Below are 15634 nucleotides of genomic sequence, written 5' to 3'. Positions count from 1 at the left end.
GGGTAGGACATGATAGGATGACATGGAGGGTCATGTGGCAGTTTATCTCGACTGACCCATGGCAATTTTTAGGTGCTCAATTACCTTTTAATAGTATTGTATAGATTTATAGATGTGGCATTCGTAATGCACGCGTGGCTTTTTTTTCGCCTATGTGGCTTTGTCTACGTGGCCTTTTAAGGTTACCTTTTTAATTTAATTTTATAGATATATTGAGTTTAAAATTTGTATAAAGGCGCTCAGATTCTTTCCAATAAAGCTCGTAAAATGTACATACAAACTCAAATCCTATATTACAAAGCTCCAAATCTATACAACTGGGTGTATAGTCTACTAATTGGTGTGACTAGAGAAGGGGCAGGAGTTGTCAAGAATGATTTAGTGATGATCTATTGAACAAATTGAATCTGAGAGATGAAATTCTATTGAGTTTAACTTGATTTTAATGTTGTTGGTGATTTAAGTGTAACAAGTTCAATTTAATTTTATTAAAATCGCTAATTTAATACATATTTTATTAAATTAAATTATAGTTTTAAAAGAACATGTAAACTATTCATATAGAAAAAAACAAGATGCATTTAAGGGGTTGTTTAGCAGGGAATGGAATAAATTGGAATGGAATGAATTGGAATAAAAAATCATAGAAGTATGGGGATCAAATTACATATCTTTCAAAATAGGTTTAGTTCATTAGTACAGTGTATAACCCAAGGACTTGACAGAAGTGAAGTAATTTTGGCAAGAACTCAAGACACAGCTTCCTTAATGCAACAAAGTTTATATAAATTTGAATAAAATAGCAAATGACCTCCTAAATTCATGAAACTTGGTGACAAATCACTCCAATGAGTAAAGTAACTCTGGGTAAATTTTCATGATTTTAGAGACAATCTAAGTATTTTTAATAAATTTCTAAAGAATAACTGACAGATGAACTCTGACAGTTTGATGCAAGACTGGTATTTGAATTTGAACAAGGACCAAATGATATAATTATCAACCCAAATTCCACAGAGTATTCACAGGGAAGCAAGTTAACAATTTGGACGACTTAACTTGGAAAATATCACAGGCAAGCACAGATAAAATCCAACAACAAAGCTAAACAACCCACAGTCTAAGCGCAGAATTGAATATGCTTCATTAACAAACTTTGTTCAACATCTACTGTAATACTATGGTTTTCTAAGTGTATTACTCGGCCGAGTAATGCGTCGTGTGTTTCTGGTCAGGCTACTGTCCAGGAATACTCGGCCGAGTATGGTAATACTCGACCGAGTAAGGGATACTCGGCCGAGTATACTCTATACTCGACCGAGTATCCGGTCTGATGTGTATTATTTCCGCGGTTTGATTAAAGACAATTAGAGTTATAAAACGAGATTTACAGTTTCACTTTTACTCTTTACAAAACCTAAACCTTCAAACATAACTCTAATCACCTCTAATATCTCTCAAGGTCGTGGATTGTTCGTGAGTCTTGTGCTTTCCTCTCCTGCGTCGATTGCCTCGGTAAGCCTCTAGTTCTACAAGTTTTGTCAATTTGTCTTTTTAGGGTTTACCCTAGTTTTGTGATTTAGGGGAAAAGAGATTTTGTGCATGATTGTGATTAGATTGTATGGTTATTATTAGATGGAGATTTCGTAGAGGAGCTGTTCTAGCTTTCTTGATTGACTCGTATCAGATTTGTGCTAAGGTATGGTTTCCCTACTCAGTTGATTGTATAATTTATTTAAAATGCGTTGTTGTGATGTAATTGATGTGATTTAACATTGTTGGTTGATTGTTGTTGGTTGATTGGAGTATAGGGTATTGGTGTTGAGATGGATTGATGATGTTTGCGAGGTGTTGTAATACTACGGTTTTCTATGCTTTTGGGTACTCTATCGAGTGGGGCTTACTCTGTTGAGTAAGTGAGATTGGTTTACGAAATAGTGTTCTGCTGATGGGTACTCGATCGAGTAAGTTTGGCACTCGATTGAGTAAGGATCACTCGATCGAGTAAGTTACTTACTCGATCGAGTAAGTTACTTACTCGATCGAGTAAATTACTTTTGCGGGTTGTTTTAGCCACGTTTTGTTAGTAACGCGTGATTGTTATTTACAACTTTCCGTCACCTTCTTGATCACTTTTACCTTTTTCTAAAACTTTTCAAAGAGAGAAACAGTTACGTTGCTTTTGTTCTTCGCGTTACTATCAAATCCCAAAGGCTAAGGTTTTCGGATCGTCGTGTTCTTTACACCGTTGAGTTCGTCGTGTCGTGGGTAAGTTCCTTGTATGATTTTTATACCGTTTCGTTGATTTTGTTTAAAACCCTAATTGGGTAGATTGGGGGTTTCGGGAGTATAATGTTGTATTAGATGGTAATTGTATGGTTATATGCTTATAGGAGGAGGTTTCGTTGAGGAGCGATATTGTCTAGCTGCTTTATGACGATCTCGTGATTGCTTATTCCAGGTAGGATTTCCTACTCGGTTATTGGTTACATATATGTTGGTTGGTTGATTGATTGTTGGTGGTTGTTGATTAATAACATTTGTCTATATCGTATTGGAATTGGTGATTGTTGATTTTGTTGTTGGCTGTGATTGTCTGTCTGTGGTTCTCGAGGTGCGTGCTCGACTGAGTGGAGTCACTTGCGGGAGTGGCTTCACGCCCTTGATTCGCCCTCTGTGGAACCCGCCACAGGAGGGGATGTGCACATTAATGAACATGGGTTATCGCTCGGATGAGATGAGCGGGGCTTAGGTGGGAACGGCTGCAGTCTCCCACTGGCGGCGAGGAATAACTGTTGCGATGGGTATTCTGGCAGGACTACACACTTTGGTGTGTAGTCAAGTGTGTGGAGTTGTGATGGAGATTGAGTAATTTGTGTATTGTATCTGTTGTAATGTTTTTGTGTAATCAGTAACTGACCCCGATTAAATGTTTTGAAAACTATGGTGATCCATTCGGGATGGTGAGCAGTTATTGAGCAGGTATAAGATGGCTTGCGCGAGGGATAGCTGGGATGGAGTCATCACATGTCTTAGAGTTTTCTGTTGTGTCATGAACTTAGTTACTTTTCAGTTGTTTGGTTTTGAGAACATTTGTATTGCTTTTACAGTTTGGATTTGGAATTGTAATCACTTAAAATAATTCACGTATTTAAGTATCTTTCTTTATGGTCTATTTCATATACATTGCCTCGGGTAACCGAGATGGTAGCATTCCCATGCATTAGGTGGTCCTGGTATGGCACTTGGTGTATGGGGGTGTTACAAAGTGGTATCAGAGCGACGATTTTGGAACCAGTAACTAATGAACCCAATGAATCTAGGGAGTCATAATAAAATGAACCCGGGTAGAAGTTGTTATGAGCTAATGCAAAGGCTTGAGAGACGTCCTAAAGTCGCGAATCTCGCCCTACAACTTTGAACCGGTCACTATGGGGTGTCATGGGATCGCTATGTGTTTACTTATGTTTATATGAATATGTTGGATGGATGTTATGTGGTTGAATGGAGGTGTGGTGGAAAAGATGAAGTTAATTATTTATGATAACATGAATTGTGGTTGGGATCGCTACTGGTTTACTATTGTTCATGTGCGTATGTTGGATGAGTATGTTGAATGAATATGTGGTATGATGAATGAATTGGTTCGAAAAGATGCAAGTAGTAATTGCATTAGGATATGGAATTTATGTTGGAGAATGAGAATGTTCATGTGACGAAGCGAATTTGTGATGTGGTCATATTAGTAACATGTGATTAGGGTATGTGATGTTATATATATTTATGATTTTGTTTTACGTAAAGTGATAGAATAAAAGCATCACTACTACAAATACAGGCAACTACAATGGCCCTTTAACAACGCTTATTCACGAAAATCATTAAAAGACGTTGTAGAATTGATGCCGCGAATTTTGCCAAACTTAATTACAACGGTTCTATGTTGTGAACCGTTGTTATTGGTTTTAACAACAGGTCATACTTGAAAAACCGTTGTTAATATAAAAACTAATAACAACGGTTGAATCTGTAATACATTTTAACCGTTGTTAATAATTTGGCGTCAAATTAGTGAAAAGTAATCACAACGGTTATATTAGAACCCGTTGTTATACTTTTTAACAACGGTTGTAGACTCAATAACCGTTGTTATTAATGTTATGAAAATCTTAAGAACAACAGATTGCTTTATTCTGCTATACGCTACAAAACACAAACACAAGCTAATACTGCTACTATATCATCCTCCATTCCTCCCTAATTGTCTCTCTGTCTTCATCTCCGTCACTGTTGATACCCGTCGTTGTGAGTACCAAAAATAAGATTTATAATTTCCTATTAAGACTAACCTAGGCTAGTGGTAACAGGGTCGAACCACAAGGAGGCAGACGTAATTTCTAGCTGTCTAATTCTAGTCTAAGGTAACGAGTGTAGGGGTTGAGTTGAATTGGTCTATAGCTAAGAGTAAATAAAGACAATAAAATAAAAAGACGGATTAAACAGATAAAGAGGGGGTACTAGGATGGTCGGTTCATTATAGCTTCGGCGGCAGCATACTAAGTCGGTCTGAATCAAACACATGTGAGGCGGGAAAACAAGAGATCCTCTCGGTCTACTCTTAACAGATAGCATCTTTCGATCTCGCTATAAGTCCCTAATATCACTAATACTGACTCTCGTCCTGAAAAGTGACTAACGGTCTAAACTATACCTATCTTTCGATCTCAGCACAGTTTAGTCATTTTAAATTGTGGTCTAACAACTGTCCCTATCTTTCGATCTAATGGGTCTGTTATAAAATAAGCATCTAACTGGTCGCATGCATTCGATTCGTTAAATACAACATTAAAATCAATTAAAACGAAAGGTAACCTCACGTGGTCAGTCGATCGACCAGGTATGGCGGTCGATCGACTGACCCGCGAATTCAGTCCAAAACAATACTACGCCGCCTACGCTATAATTCGCCTACATCCTAGCACAATTAATCTAGCTACTCATGGTACTGATAAAAACAACAATAATAATATGAACTAATGAATTCATGCTTGAAGTACTCAAATAACAAATAGCGATAAACGATAATTTGGCTTTGGATACTAACTAGCAATTCTATACTAACAATGAATTAAGGATAAATCGAAATAACGCAGAAGAATACCGAGATTGCAGAGGAACGATTGAGAATAAGAACGAAAATTCCAATGCTAATCAATATTCCAAACCTTAATTATAAAACTAAATATTACTGTGTAAAAACTTAGGTAAAATCGGGATCAAAACTGAATGCTTATTCTGATGTTCTAGGTTACGTTATATAGCCAACATACGTAACAACTTATTATCAAAACCTAAACATAATGGGCTTGCGCTTCCTCGGTCTTTTAATTCTCGTCTGGGATAGCAGATTGGTCGATCGACTGATGGTAGTGGTCGATCGACCGATCCTCGATGTCTGAGAGCTTCGAACCCGCATATTGGTCGATCGATCAAGGTAGTGGTCGATCGACTGCTTGAGCTGCTACTTAACTTCTAAAATCTCGTGGATTTGTCTTTTGGGCCTCGAAACGCGCACCAAGCTCGTTCCTTAAGTGGATTCTTCATGTCAAACGCAATGCAGGGTACTCGGGGACGGATTTAGCTCAATTTCCGTTGAATTCTTCACATTTCTGCAATAAAGTACAAAAACACGAAATTAGACGGAAATAGGGGAAATGGTAGCTTAAACTACATAAATGAGCTCTGAAATGCGTGTAAAATGGGATGTAAAACATCATATAAAAGACACGCATCAAACTTCCCCAAACCAAACCCTTGCTTGTCCCCAAGCAAGAACTAGACTCGATCTAAAGACCTAATGGAACGAGTTCAATCTCAGAGCGAAATGCAACATGTAAAGCCTAAACCAATTTAATGCACAACCAACAATCAACTAGCAAATGAATCATGCAAACGAGTTGTGGAGTCGTTAAAACTATCGAACCGTCAACAATCAAGAGACTTATCAAATTGGACTCTCACGGGTCGTTCATATCACTCAAATAAGCACAGGTGAATAATGTAAAGATAGAAAGAATTCATTTGTAGTGACACTCACCTAACTACGACCTATAAGAACGTGCCTGCAATATAATATGAAAGCAATCTCTACAACCGTACATACGCATTCCAACCAACAAGAGACCATGACACATGCCGAGGTATATATGTGGATATGTGAGGTATGGGTAAGAAGAGGCAAAACATTTATGGAAAAGTGGAGGTACAGGTGATCAAGCTAGTACCGAAACGGAACCATATGGCAGCATCCAACTTCTTGCTCAAAAACAAATGAAACGGTGCTATAGCAAGCACAAATCTCACAATCTCCAGGTATAAAGGTAATCAAATAACTCCCCATAAGATAAGAATAAATCATGGGAGCAAAAATCGCCAAAAGATAAAGGCTTGAATTATGCGAATTGATTCTTTCTCTTTTTCTCGAACCTCGATCGATCGACCTTTGGTGCCATCGATCGACCGCTCAACAAAGATCTGAACTCTTTTTATCTTCTTTTTCGAATCATTTTTTTTTCTTTCTTTTCTTCTTTTTCTTTTCTTTTCTTTTCTTTCCTTCATTTCATTTTCCCAACTAAATCTCAATAAGAGCATTTACTACCAAAAACTAAGTAACAATCTCAAAAACTAGACTACTAGCTTGACCAAGGCAGGCTAAGTGTAGGATGTAGTAAATAGGACAAAAAGGATATTTTTGGCAGTGTGGAGCTTATGGGTGAAACGAGAAAAGGGAAACCTCTACCACATGTGTCAACTAACCACAGACCGAATGCATACAAGTATTAAGCAGATTAAGTTCATATTTATGCAAATTAATGTGACATGTCTTATAAGGAGTACTACTCACATTCCTAAATAAACTGGTCATAGATGTCACCAGTTATAGGCTCTAAATCTCAGAAATATGATGTAGTTTGCCAATTTTCAAAGTCAAGTCTCAAGTCCAGCAAATAATTAACGAAAACTCGTAGATATGCACTTATACGATTCTACTAATAACATGTCAATTAGCAAGGCTCAGGCAAAAACAGATGCAAATGCAATGTCATCATTGAAATACTACCGTTCCGACTCGACCTATATGCTAAAATAAACGTGCATTTTATTTGAATTTTTTTGAAATTTTTCAAATTTTTTTTTTGTGTATTTTTTTTTAATATAAGAATGAAATAAACAATGCAAAACAAAATGTAAACGTGAATGCAAACAAATGATATGCGACGCAAAACCCTTCCCCAAACCAAATCACACAATGTCCCCATTGTGCAAAATTATGTAATGAAGAAAAGAGAAATGGGAATTTGCGGGAAAATAAACAAATAAAAATGACATGAAGTGGAAATCGGGAACTTACAAGACTTTGAGCGCAGCAAAGGAAACCTCCCCAAACCAGCGTGAGCTAGGAGGTTTCAGTAGCCAGTAGTGCTACCAATAAGTACCTGAAAGACAAATAAAACCCACGCATAAAATCAAGAAGACAATTTTGAAGCGGTAAATATGTGCACAAATGAGAAAATTAGAAGAAATAAATAATTTGACGGAAAGTAAAGTGGAGTAAAAAACTCCCTTAAGTCCGCATATCGACCAACCACAGCAGGGGAGAGGTCGTGAACAGGTACAATAGCGTCCTTGGTCGATCGACTAAGAACGGCAGTCGATCGACCAATGTGTCAGGAACAGTAGCTCCTGGAAAGTGCAACTCAGTCGATCGACCAATGTAGCCAGTCGATCGACTGAAAATACTACTGTAGTCCTTATTTCTTCGTATTTGCTCAATTACTTGAGCTAATAAGGTTAAAAAACCTGCAAGTGCATAGTAATACGCGCCCAAAATTGCGCAAAAATCCAAAGCAAAGTCTCAAACGTATAAAATCCTATGCAAGCAAAATAAAATGCGAAGTTTCGCGCACACAAAAGCAATAAAAAGTGTCTAACAAAAGCAAATAAAAAGTTTGGAAAACATGCGATCAACTAGTAGTTGATCAAGAACGGCCACGGAATGGCCCACTGGCTACTAGAGGTAACCTCAACGGTGCTTATCTTATCTGTTGCACCCTTCTTAGCTTCCACGTCCGTATGGCTCAACGGATCAACACTTTCATCATCTCCCCAGTCAATGACCTCTTCTTGCTCATCAAAGTCCAAGTCGGACTCCCTTGCCTTTACCGGCTCGTCATCAACTTCCTCATCAGTGGCATAGCTAAGGCAACCAAGACCTCCTCGTGAAATGATTGGCTTCTTCGCAGCTAGAGTGACTTGCAGCTTTTCCTTCCCCAAACCAGCTCCTGCAATATCAGAAATAGACAAATCTTCCTCCAATTTGCTCCCAATCTGGGGCGGAGGGGTTACAACAGGAATGGAGATAGGTAAATCAGGAAGCACAAAGTACGATTTCTTGTCAGAGATTGTATTACAAGTCACATGCCACATGGGGTCCTTTTTCTTAGTAGGTTGCGCAAATACAATAGAATGCTTGCCCACTTTAAAAGTCAAGGTTCCTAGACCGACATCTATGATCGCACCAAAGTGTGTGTGAAATGGCCTACCCAAAATAATGGGAATATGGGCATCCTCAGGCATGTCAAGTACCACGAAGTCGACGGGGAAGAAAAACTTCCCTATTTGGACAGGGATGTCCTCTAAGACTCCTATTGGCTGGACCGCAGACGGTCACCGCCGTCCATGCATCTTGTCATATCATCACTGCGAACCTAGTCAATTTGAGCTTCCTAGCTAGACTCAAAGGCATGACGCTTATACTAGCTCCTAAGTCATATAATGCCTTCTCAATAGAGAAGGTACCTATATTGCAAGGAACAGAAAAGCTACCCGGGTCTTCTAGCTTATGAGGTGCAGTATGAGACAAATAAGAGCATGACTCTTTGGTTAATGCGACAGTGTGCACATTTTCAAGTGACTTTTTCTTAGACAAGAGTTGTTTCATGTATTTAGTGTGGGCAGGCACTTGATTGACCAACTCAAGGAAAGGAACTTGTACATTCAAACTACGAATAACCTTTTCAAATTTATTGAAAGATACATGTTCCTTTGTCGGCACTAGTCTCTCTGGATATGGGGCTGAGAGAAGTACCTTAGCCCTTTCTTCTAAGTCTCGCATGCCGGCATTCGTGGACTTAGGCTGAAAGTCCACCTCCTTCTCCTTATTGAAGCTTGAACCCTCCTCAGACCGTCTCAAATGTGAGCCATTGACCGACATTGGGTCGAACTTGAATCGGACGGACCAAAGAAGACTCGGGTCTTGCCCCAATACTTTCAGAGTTGTCGAACCCCGGAACAAATGGTCTCTCAAATTATCGGGCATTGAAGGACGAAATTTCTCAATATCGCGGGGTCTCGGTCGATCGACCACCTTGCTCGACGATCGACCGAGATGTACGATTCCTTAAGCTCCTCAGAACCGCATATCGATCGATCGACGGGTATATCGATCGATCGACCGATATACCCGGTAGACGCCTTGTTTTTGTTATTTTTCGTTAAAGCTTTCTTTTTACTCGGTTCCGCCTCATTCTTTTCGGGGCATCCTCGACCATAGCAGCCCCTCCGGGAGACCCACTCCTCAAAGTAATGGCATTCGGGGTCTCTTTCTGTCGGTTTGAGTGGGTAAGTGTCTGGGAGCTCGAGTGGTACTCTTACTAGCCAATTGAGCAATTTGGCTCTCTAGTAGCTTCATCCCGGCCTCTCTAGCTTGGGACTCCTTCAGCGAGAAGTTCTTAAACTCAAGAAAATCGAACCATGGGATTGTTGTTGCTTTCTTTGCGCGGCACATAAGGAGGTTTTTGGTATTGTTGTTGCTTATGATGAGGGGGCACATAAGCTTGCTGCTGCTTCTGTTGTGGAGGTTGAGTCGGATTCAGACATTCGGCTACTCCACCTCAAGTTGGGGTGGACATTTGGCTCATAGTACGTGTTTGTCTGCCTATAGTGTTGAAAGGCAGCACAAGACTCAAAGGGGACAGAACAATTCTCTGAGACATGCCCCTCAGCTCCACATCTTCTACAAACGAAAGGACCATCTGAAACAGCGTTAACATGGTACATCCCACCTTTAGAACCTCCTCCCAATTCATATTTGTCAAACCTTGCAGTGAGAGCTTCTAGTGCAGCAACAGAAGAAGATTCAGCAGCTCTCCTCTGGTTTCCTCTCTAATTCCCATATTCAGCCTTATGAGTGGCCAAATTATCGATGATCTTCCACCCCCTAGTCTCTCCCATGTTCTCAACAAATCGGCCATTGGCCGCAGCATCCAAAATGGCCGTCTGATCGTCATACAGCCCATTATAGAACTGGTTGCAAAGACTCCATTTTTCGAACCCATGGTGCGGTATGGTTCGTACCAGTTTCTTGAAACGGACCCATACTTCATGGAAGTTCTCATCAGGCCCTTGTTTAAAGCTCGTTATCTGAGCTCTAATGGCATTCGTCTTTGAGGCAGAGAAGTACTTTTTGTAGAATGCCAGGGCTAAGGAATTCCAGTCGGTGATCCCATGGGCGGCTCGGTCCAGATCTCTATACCACTCTCTTGCAGCGTCACGAAGAGAGAAAATGAACATGGTCTCCTTGATCTGATCTTGGGTCACACCGGCCGGCGGGGGTATAGAGCAGCTATAATCAATAAAAATCTCCATGTGCTTGGCTGCATCTTCATTTGCAGCTCCCCCGAACTGGTTTCTCTCAACCAGGTTAATATAGGAAGGCTTTGGCTCGAATTTTCTCGCCTCCCCAGGTAGTTCGAATCCTTTGTAGAGATTCGCAGCCGTGGGCTATGAGTGACAAGCAATGGTAGCTTCTTCAGCCATGACTGGGATTTCTGGAGAAGTAACTGTCTCGGCTGAAGAAATTGAAGCAGGAGATGTAGGTGGATCTCCTTCGAACAGGGCGTTCTCGTAGTAGCTTGACAGAGTACTCAGCTCTTCCTCTGTCGGTAATACCCTTTGTGATCGTCTCAACTCACGCAAGGATTTCTCGATCTCAGGGTTTAATGGTACTAGTTCACCACCCTGTGACCTGTGCATAAGAAGAAACTACAAAAAGAATATAAGAAAAGTTTAAGGAACGGAAGTCCCTTAAACTAAAGAAAGACTAAATAAAAACAGCTAAAAATTAGAACAATTGCCTCCCCGGCAACGGCGCCAAAATTTGATACCCGTCGTTGTGAGTACCAAAAATAAGATTTATAATTTCCTATTAAGACTAACCTAGGCTAGTGGTAACAGGGTCGAACCACAAGGAGGCAGACGTAATTTCTAGCTGTCTAATTCTAGTCTAAGGTAACGAGTGTAGGGGTTGAGTTGAATTGGTCTATAGCTAAGAGTAAATAAAGACAATAAACTAAAAAGACGGATTAAACAGATAAAGAGGGGGTACTAGGATGGTCGGTTCATTATAGCTTCGGCGGCAGCATACTAAGTCGGTCTGAATCAAACACATGTGAGGCGGGAAAACAAGAGGTCCTCTCGGTCCACTCTTAACAGATAGCATCTTTCGATCTCGCTATAAGTCCCTAATATCACTAATACTGACTCTCGTCCTGAAAAGTGACTAACGGTCTAAACTATACCTATCTTTCGATCTCAGCACAGTTTAGTCATTTTAAATGGTGGTCTAACAACTGTCCCTATCTTTCGATCTAATGGGTCAGTTATAAAATAAGCATCTAACTGGTCGCATGCATTCGATTCGTTAAATACAACATTAAAATCAATTAAAACGAAAGGTAACCTCACGTGGTCAGTCGATCGACCAGGTATGGCGGTCGATCGACTGACCCGCGAATTCAGTCCAAAACAATACTACGCCGCCTACGCTATAATTCTCCTACATCCTAGCACAATTAATCTAGCTACTCATGGTACTGATAAAAACAACAATAATAATATGAACTAATGAATTCATGCTTGAAGTACTCAAATAACAAATAGCGATAAACGATAATTTGGCTTTGGATACTAACTAGCAATTCTATACTAACAATGAATTAAGGATAAATCGAAATAAGGCAGAAGAATACCGAGATTGCAGAGGAACGATTGAGAATAAGAATGAAAATTCCAATGCTAATCAATATTCCAAACCCTAATTATAAAACTAAATATTACTGTGTAAAAACTTAGGTAAAATCGGGATCAAAACTGAATGCTTATTCTGATGTTCTAGGTTACGTTATATAGCCAACATACATAACAACTTATTATCAAAACCTAAACATAATGGGCTTGCGCTTCCTCGGTCTTTTAATTCTCGCCTGGGGATAGCGCAGTTGGTCGATCGACGATGGTAGTGGTCGATCGATCGATCCTCGATGTCTGATAGCTTCGAACTCGCATATTGGTCGATCGACAAGGTAGTGGTCGATCGATCGCTTGAGTCGCTACTTAACTTCTAAAATCTCGTGGATTTGTCTTTTGGGCCTCGAAACGCGCACCAAGCTCGTTCCTTAAGTGGATTCTTCATGTCAAATGCAATGCAGGGTACTCGGGGACGGATTTTGCTCAATTTCCGTTGAATTCTTCACATTTCTGCAATAAAGTAAAAAAACACGAAAGTAGACGGAAATAGGGGAAATGGTAGCTTAAACTACACAAATGAGCTCTGAAATGCGTGTAAAATGGGATGTAAAACATCATATAAATGACACGCATCAACTGTTATCACCGTCTTCTCTACCTCATCGTGTTTATCAATCAGGTATATATATGTTTCTTAGCAACGCTTATAGATATAGGATTTTTTGGGTTATTATCTAATTTGTTGATAATTTAGCTTAATTGCTTTCCTGAATTTCGTTTATTTGTTTGCCTATTATTGTATTTTCTGAATTAGTTGCCTATTATTACGAATGTAGAATAATGACTCAAACTTGGATGATTGATGCAAATATGAGTGACCGCAACTATAAGGATGGTTTAGCTGAATTTTATGAAGTCGTTTCGAACAATTTGAAAGGTTCTTCTAGTATTGCATGTCCTTGTGAAAGATGTGGTAATATTAGCTATATGGCTTTTCTGGACGTTAAAATACACTTAGAAAAGTGGAGATTTAGTCGATCTTATACACGTTGGATTTTTCATGGGGAATCATTAGAGGAAGAGAATAGCTCTGAACAAGATGATGTTGAGGTACACGAAAGGCTAACTGATGATCCTGAGTTTGCCGAGTTTTTTGAGTTGGAAGAGTTGGAAGTAGAGAAGTTGAATGTTGGGTCTATACATAATGAAGAGAATGATGATGATTCGATTGCTTTTGAAGATGTAGGTGATGACACTAGTAATTGGGATGACCTTAACAACATGTATGAGAAGTTGTGTGAGTCTGAAGCACCTCTGTATCCTGGTTGTAAATTCACAAAAATGTCGGCTGTGGTGAAGTTGTATAATATCAAGGGGGCAAATGGGGTGAGTGACACGTGTTTCACTAGTTTTTTAGCCTTGATAAAGGAGTTGCTTCCTGATGGTAATGTTCTACCTGTTAAGACATATGAGGCAAAAAAACTAATAAGAGGAGTGGGTATGAAATATGAGAAAATACATGCATGTCCAAATGATTGCATATTGTATCGGAAATTATATCAAAACTTAACCAATTGCCCTAAATGTTTGGAGTGGCGTTATAAGGATAAGGAAGGGATCCCGGCTAAGGTATTGTGGTATTTTCCATTGATACCAAGAGTCATAAGGATTTATGCGAATCCCGATGATTCAAAAATGTTAACTTGGCATGAAACAGGAAGAATAAATGATGGAAAGCTAAGACACCTGGCAGATGGTATGCAATGGAAATCGTTCGACGCTAAGTATCCCGAGTTCGGCAATGAACCTAGAAACTTACGTCTAGCGCTGTCCACTGATGGAATGAACCCACACGGAAACATGAGTAGCCAACATAGTACTTGGCCAGTAGTGTTGGCTATTTATAACTTACCTTCATATATGTGCATGAAAAGAAAGTATTTGATGTTGTCGTTGTTAATTTCCGGCCCTAAACAACCTGGAAATGATATAGATTTATATTTGGAACCTCTTCTAGATGATTTGCGATTGTTGTGGGATAGTGGGATAGAAGTATTTGATGCATATAAGAACGAAACTTTCAATTTGAGAGCGATGTTATTGTGTACAATATCTGACTATCCGGCTTATGGCGACCTTTCTGGGCACACAGTTCATGGGAAAGAGGCTTGTCCATTGTGTGGGGAGGATATCGAGTCTGAATACTTGAAGTCTTCTCGTAAGTATGTGTATATGAGAAATAGGAGGTTCTTGTATCATGACCATTGTTATCGCAAGATGCAGAAAGCATTCAATGGAAGACAAGAACTTCATCAACCTCCTAGAATTTTGAGTGGGCATGAAGTTTATCAGAAAGTAAAGCATATTGAGATAGATTATGGGAAGAAGAGCGGCTCTAAATTGTCTACTCGTGGGTATAAGAAAAGATCCATATTTTTTGATAAACTTCCATATTGGCCTGACCTGGAGGTCAAACATTGCCTCGATTTCATGCACATTGAGAAAAATGTCTGTGATAATATTATCAATACCCTTCTGAATGTTCCTAGTAAAACAAAGGATAACGCCGCAGCTAGGGAAGATATGAAAATGATGGGTATTAGGCTAGAGTTGGCACCACAGAAGAGAGGTAATCGTACATTTTTACTGCCAGCAGCTTATACCCTTTCACGGAATGAGAAAAAAGAGTTATGTGCATGCTTGAATGGAATTAAAGTGCCACATGGTTATTCGTCGAACATTAAAAGCCTAGTGTCGATGCAAGACCTAAAACTCACCGGGTTAAAGTCACATGATTGTCACACTTTGATGCAACAATTACTACCTGTGGCTATTCGTTCCATTTTACCTGAAAAGGTAAGATATGCTATAACTAGATTCTGTCTCTTCTTCTAGTCCATATGCGAGAAAGTCATCGATCCCGATGATGCGGATTCATTGCAGGACCTCGTTGTAACCTCTCTTTGTCAGTTGAAAATGTATTTTCCACTCTCTTTCTTCACTATCATGATTCATCTGACCATTCACTTGGTTAGGGAGATTTTGTACCTTGGCCCGTGTACTTGAGATACCAGTATCCTTTCGAAAGATTGATGAAAGTCTACAAGGACTATACATATAATCGGTATCGTCCGGAAGGTTGTATTGCTGAACGCGCTATTTTAGACGAAGCTCTTTCATATTGTTACGCTCATCTCTCCCCTGAGGAGTTGATTGGCGTTCCTAAGAATCGTCATAGTGACTGGATGACCGAAAAAGGTATTAGGGGCCGGGTTGAAAAAATTGTGACACGTGAAATGTTGCATTTAGCACATACGTATGTGCTAAACAACGAAGATGAGGTGCAACCTTATATTCAACAACACAAAGATGAGCTCAAATACGATCACCCAAACAAGACCGAGAAGTGGATTGCAAACAAGCATACGAAGACGTTTGCAGAGTGGTTTAGGAATATTGTCTTAGAGTGTACGAATAACACTGGTGATGATATCTCTCCTAGGTTACTACGTCTTGGTTTAGGTCCAAATGCCAGGGTCACCTCTTA

The 15634-nt window shown here is 39.6% G+C and overlaps 1 non-coding gene across 1 annotated transcript; it reads left to right on the top strand.

Moving 5' to 3' along the window:
- The first annotated feature begins 10390 nt into the window (after positions 1-10390).
- LOC141625556 (small nucleolar RNA R71) lies at positions 10391-10497 on the top strand. The gene has a single exon (XR_012535329.1). It is a non-coding gene; the product is annotated as a small nucleolar RNA R71 (small nucleolar RNA).
- The last annotated feature ends 5137 nt before the right edge of the window (positions 10498-15634 follow it).

Source organism: Silene latifolia, chromosome X (genome assembly GCF_048544455.1).
Source record: "Silene latifolia isolate original U9 population chromosome X, ASM4854445v1, whole genome shotgun sequence".
Lineage (NCBI taxonomy): Eukaryota > Viridiplantae > Streptophyta > Magnoliopsida > Caryophyllales > Caryophyllaceae > Silene > Silene latifolia.
The sequence above is the reverse complement of the archived record's forward strand: the minus strand, read 5'-3'. Positions and strand labels throughout refer to the sequence as shown.